The sequence below is a fragment of the Taudactylus pleione genome, unplaced genomic scaffold, assembly GCF_031769625.1.
Source record: "Taudactylus pleione unplaced genomic scaffold, aTauple2 ptg000066l, whole genome shotgun sequence".
In the NCBI taxonomy this organism is placed as follows: domain Eukaryota; kingdom Metazoa; phylum Chordata; class Amphibia; order Anura; family Myobatrachidae; genus Taudactylus; species Taudactylus pleione.
Window position 1 is genome coordinate 20,762,875 of NW_028284468.1, and position 6,245 is coordinate 20,769,119.

The following is a 6,245-nucleotide window of genomic DNA, read 5'->3' on the forward strand; positions in this document are numbered from 1 at the left end:
AGGAAGCCTCCGATCACTTCAGAGGCCAGCGTTCCCAGTAATGCAGTGCGCAGGTGACGTCATGACATCACCCGTGACCTGGGGATCTCCGTGGCCATGTCTGCTGGATCGATTTAGATCCAGTCGCGTGGCAGCGGGAGAGACAGCCTTGATGACAGCACGCAGAGTCAGGTAAGTACGGGGGGGAGATGTTTGGAGAGGCCACAACTACAGGGGGCACCACTTGAGGGGCACAACTACAGTGGGCACTACTAAGAGGGGCACAACTACAGGGGGCACTACTAAAAGGGGCACAACTACAGAGGGCACTACTGGAAGGGGCACTACTTGAAGGGGCACAACTACAGGGAGCACTACTAGAAGGGGCACTATTAGAAGGGGCACAACTACAGGGGGCACTACTAAAAGGGGCACAACTACAGGGGGCACTACTAAAAGGGGCACAACTACAGGGGGCACTACTAAAATGGGCACAACTACGGGGGGCACTACTAAAGTGGGCACAACTATAGGGAAGACTACTAAAAGGGACACAACTACAGGGGGGACTACTAAAAGGGGCACAACTACAGGGGGCACTACTAAAAGGGGCAAAACTATGGGGGCACTACTAAAAGGGGTGCAACTACAGAGGGCACTACTAAAAGTGGCGCAACTACAGAGGGCACTACTAAAATGGGTGCAACTATAGGGGGCACTACTAAAATGGGCACAAATACAGGGGGGACTACTAAAAGGGACACAACTACAGGGGGCACTCCTTGAAGGGGCACAACTACAGGGGGCACTACTTGAAGGGGCACAACTACAGGGGGCACTGCATATGGGCACAATTACAGGGGCACTACTTTAATGGGCACAATTACAGGGGGCGCTGCATAAGGGGCACTACTACAGGGGGCATTGTATAAGGGGCACTATTACAGGGGGCATTGCATAAGGGGCACTAGTATAGGGGGCATTGCATATGAGGCACAACTAAGGGGGCACTACTTTAATGGGTACAACCACAGGGGGCCCTTCATAATGGGCACTACTACATGGGGCATTGCATAAGGGGCACTATTACAGGGGGCATTGTGTAAGGGGCACTAGTAGGGGGCATTGCATTTTGGGGCACAACTACAGGGGGCATTGTATAAGGGGCACTAACTTGATACACGCAGTTTACAGGTTATAAACTATGTTCTCAATAATCTGGTTCTACACGGACATAAAAACTGTGCAACCTGTCTTGAGCTTAGGTGACAGACTGGCAGGAGCAGAGAGGAGGGTTGGTGAAATAGATCTGTCAGGGTGGGATGTAATGGGCATTACTGTTTGGCATCATGTGTATTTGGCATTACTGTGTGCACAATGTGCTATTAGGGGCATTACTGTGTGGAATAATGTGTAAGGGGCATTACTGTATGGCACAATGTATTGTATGTGGCATTACAGTGTGGCATAATGTGAAATAGGGACATTACAGCATGGCATAAATTTGTTATAAGGGCATTACTGTATGTCATTATGTGTTATACGTGGCATTATTGTGTGGCATGTGTAAGGGGCATTGCTGTGTGGCATAATGTGTTGTAAGGGGCATTCCAGTGTGGCACACTGTGTTATAAGTGGCATTACTTAGTATGTCATAATGTGTAAGGCACGTTACTGTATCATGTAACCACACGCCTTAAACGTCGTCTTTGGGTGTGTTTGATCTTTGGGCGCGGGGGGAAGGGGGGTGCCTGAAACTTTTTTGGCATGGGGGAGCAAAATTTATAGTTATGCCACTGCTGCTACATCTTTGTTCTTCTTAGCACAGTGCCTTGGAAACAACCATGCAGGCTGAAGACCCTCATTTGGGATGCTGAGTCAAGAGGTTGTCACGGAAGCCAAGTGGATAAGGTTGCTTGGGGGACTGCAGAGGCCTCAGGATACTTTCTACCATTTGCACAAATGCCAGCCAGGGCATTGTTGGACTCAGATGCCATGCACTCTCCATGGGTAGGTCCTCGAACGACAGCACGATTAACTGAAATAGATGAACATAGGAGTAGCAGGGAAAAACAAAACGCAAACTAAAAAGGATGGGAAACTTTAAGAAAAGACATTTACATTTGCACCAAGAAAAAAAAACCAAAAACCTTCAACTCACCATGTTCAAAGTGCTGCGTCTTTGTTCTTCTTAGCGCAGAGCCTTGGAAACAACCATGCAGGCTGAAGACCCTCATTTTGGAGGCATTGACAAGAAGTAGTCTTGGAAGCCGAGTGGATAAGGTTGTTTGGGGGACTGCAGAGGCCACAGGATACTTTCTCCCATCGCACAAAGACATCAACCAACCATCCCAAAATATTTATTTGAAACAGGAACAGAACTACAAAAGAAAGACACATTGTACTTGACATTTCATTTTAGGTATGTTTTTCAAAATCAAAACCAACCTTAACATAACACAACTTCCACAACTGGCGGAAAAAAAACAAAATCTTCAAAATGAAAAAGAAATGAGCGGCAAGAATTCCAAAAAAATGAATCCAAAAGGACCATCAAGCTAGACACCAACCAAAACAAAAATTAAAAAAATATTAGTATTTCAAATGAACCCATTTTGGAAATTAAAAAGCATTTACTTGGTAAAAAAACATTTCATACTTACAATTAAAAAAATCCTCGATGAGTCCTTGGCACAAAAAGACTCCGTTGTCCATACCTTCCGGCGGTGCTGAGGAAAGGCATCCTGGCAAACCTCAGGATCAATATGCACCGGAAAACGGTTTGCAACACAAATGTTGTGTAAAATGCAACATGCATTAATAATGCTGCAAACCTTTTCTGGTGAATAAAGCAACACACCGCCGCTATGGTCTAAGCACCGAAAATAGCTTTTAAGCACACCGAAGGTCCTTTCAATTACACCCCTCGATGCTATGTGTGCTGCCTGATACCTTTTCTCAGCATCACTTTGGGGATTGTATAATGGGGTCAACAACCAGCTTTTATTGGGGTAACCCGCATCACCTAAAAGACAAAAAAAAAAAGGAACTTGGAGTAATCAATGACATAACGTGATTTGAAAAAAACAAAAAAAAACAAAAAAAAACAAAAAGGGAAAACAAGTACCAACATCAATTATTTGGAGCCAAATTAAAATAACAAACGTAAGATTTTTAAAATTTTCCTGACGATGTTTAACACATTTGCATTTAAAACCTGGGTTTTAAAAAAAAAACAATTGTGTATTGCTTAAAAAAAACAACATTTGTTCAACCAAGATCACATGGACTAACATAGTGAAGACAAATTTAAGTGTTCCAACTATTGAAAAGGAGCAAATTTCAAATTCAAGACTCAATTTACATGTCTGCTATTAAAATATGTTGTCAAATGTACAAACATTGTAATCCAGCAGATGTTATCATTCACATTAGCGTCAGTTTAGAGTCTGCATAAACTTTGTGCATGAAAATCCTCATAATCCAAGATCACTTCTTTGCCCATGCTAATGAATTCTAGCGCCACCCCCACTTCTTAAAAAATCTGCTAGAAAATGAAGTTAAAGCATCTCAATTACGTTTACACACAGCCAATCATACCAAACAGAAATGTTCAATTAAGCCTTTACAACCACAAAACATGAGTTAACATAGGGGATTACAGTACACATGAACAAGGACCACTGAAAAAAAAAACAAACAAAAATTTGAATACAATTTAAAGATATGCACCACTTGCAATAAAAAAAGGATAAACAACCAAAAAAAATGACCATAATTACACAACCCCCTGATGAAAAGTTTGACACTATTTAAACATAAGGCACCAAATTGAACTTTTGGGAACAGAATGCCAAAGTAATTACACAAAAAGTAAACCTTTTAGAGCATCTCCTAAGGATGCAGAAAAGTTCACAAACGTTCATATCCAAAATGACATCATGGTGAATATGAGAAAAAGCAAAATTCAAAAGTCACACTATTTACAACTATTACATAGCAATGAATATCTCCATTGCCATACAACAGACAAATCTATGGCTGCAAATACGAAAAATTACAAGGCCAAAAAATTTTAACCCAGTGCAACAGCATCATTACAAGGTTAATAAAGAAATATTCTATGAGCTATCAAAAACTACACAGTGATTTATGTTTAAAAGATTGTAAAAAATTAAATAATTAAACCAGCCTAAAAGAACAACTGACAGCTTGCACTTATCCATGCAGTTAGCATATTTAAAACCACATAATTTAATTTGCTAATGAGGGACCAACTTTTTAAAGTTTTTACAAATTTGGCACAGAGATGACCATACGGCTACTAACCCAAAGGGAGAGAGGGCCTAATTCAGCACTTGCTGCTGGCGACTGCTGGCTCTAAATGAGGGTGTCATTTTTAGCCTCAAACAGCCGCTTGCAATGCTGTGGGTTACCCCCCACGGTTGTGCGAGCCACCTGGAGACTGTTGTGATAATTGCGATCATCTTCTTTTGGCAAAACCCTGAGGGAGGGGCTCAGCTCACACAAAGGACAAGTGAACTCCCTGGTCTAATAGAGCAGAAAGTCCACAACTGTCATCATGACTGATGTCAGTTGGGCCGCCCACAAATGCCAGGCGTTCCAAAAGGAACATCTGCCATTTGTGCTTTCAGACTCCCTCTCCAACTCCAAAACAGGGCGACCTGTCACTCACCATCAACATCCACCCAGTCAAGTAGCAAGACCCACAGCGACTGAAGTTCAATCGCTTGGCAGGTCACGGAAATGCTCACACCAGAGGGTGCACATGTGCAATGGGGGAACATTGATCTGCTTGCCAGCGCTGTGCGCTGTGCGCTGGCAAGCGGGTCACAATCATGGTCCTGAGTAAATGCCCCACCATTGTACCTCTAAAATAACATAACAAAAAGTACATTCTAATTTATTTTGAGAAGTACATACAAAATCAACAAATACATTGCATTCAGTAAGTATGATTGCAAAACAATCCAAATGTGCATAGACGTCACAAAACCCCAAATTTCCTATAGCACGCAAATAGCCAATATCACATACACTGCATTGAGGATAAGGCCCTTTTACAATTTAACAAACACATTTTTAATTTAAAATAAAAAAAATGCTACTCACCCAACAGCCAGCCGTTCTGGAATTTGCCGCTCTCAAAGTCCCGAGCTAATGTCGACTGGCTTAAGACGAAGGAATCGTGGGCCGACCCAGGAAAGCCCCCAAAAAGATTGGTTATTCTTAAGTTGGCATCGCAAACCATTTGGACATTCAGGGAATGGAAATGTTTTCAGTTCCAAAAACATTCCTCCAAATGTCTGCGTGGTTGGACAGCCACATGGGTGCAGTCTATCGCGCCCAGAATGTTGGGGAACTGAGCAATTTGAAAAAAATCAAATTTGGTCTCCCTCCATTCACCTCCCTGATCAGGAAGTTTAATGTACTGGGTCATCAATTTAAAGAATGCCTTGAGGACCTGCGTTAAAATACCCGAAATGTTGGTTGTGAAAAACCGGTGACTTGGGACAGGTTTGGCTGGAAAGTGCCTGATGCAAAAAAATGCAAGGCAGCCAGGAGCTTTGACATGCCACTGACTGCCTTGTTTGAGCGCTTCTGTGGTTGCAGGTCCGGCTCCATTTGATCATATAGTGCTTAGATTAACGAGCTAGATAAGCGACAAATCCTTATCACTTCTACCTCGGGAAGACCATCCAGCTCACGTCTAGTGCGAAACTGACGCAGGCATGGAATTGACTCATGGACCAACTCACCCGATGGAGCTGCCTCCTGTTCACCACCTTCGTCCATGGCCAGACGAGACTCCACTGATGCACGGACCATGAACATCCAGATGGTGTCAGTATGCTGCTCCATCTTTGTTGCTGGTGTAAAAAAATTTACTTCTCGTAAATTAAATACCTCAAAAGTGTTGGAAAATGCAAAGTTAATACAGCTGACTGCACAGATGCTGCTTCTTCCAGAATGTCCCCTACCCAGGAGTGATTGACTTCCTGTCAGTGATAGGAAATACCCCTGAGGTAAAAGCAGGAAGTGTTGTGAGGTAATATTAAAAACGCTGATTTAAGACTCCCAAAAACTCGTTTTGCAAAAAAAAAATACAGCCATTACTGAAATCCCTCTACCACAGGTGAAAATCCCCCCCCCCAAATTTTTTGGGACTTTTCACCACCCTCCGATTGGCAGAAAAAAAATGGCGAAAAGTCACTTCAAAACGCTGATACTTTTTCGATGTTTTC

The 6,245-nt window shown here is 42.8% G+C and overlaps 1 long non-coding RNA gene across 1 annotated transcript; it reads right to left on the reverse strand.

Annotated features, from left to right (window-relative positions):
• Window positions 1-13: 13 nt before the first annotated feature.
• LOC148534524 (uncharacterized) lies at window positions 14-3,035 on the reverse strand. The gene is made up of 3 exons (XR_015877638.1): window positions 2,643-3,035; window positions 2,141-2,537; window positions 14-2,017 (listed from the first exon to the last, which is right to left on the reverse strand). It is a non-coding gene; the product is annotated as an uncharacterized LOC148534524 (long non-coding RNA).
• Window positions 3,036-6,245: the final 3,210 nt, after the last annotated feature.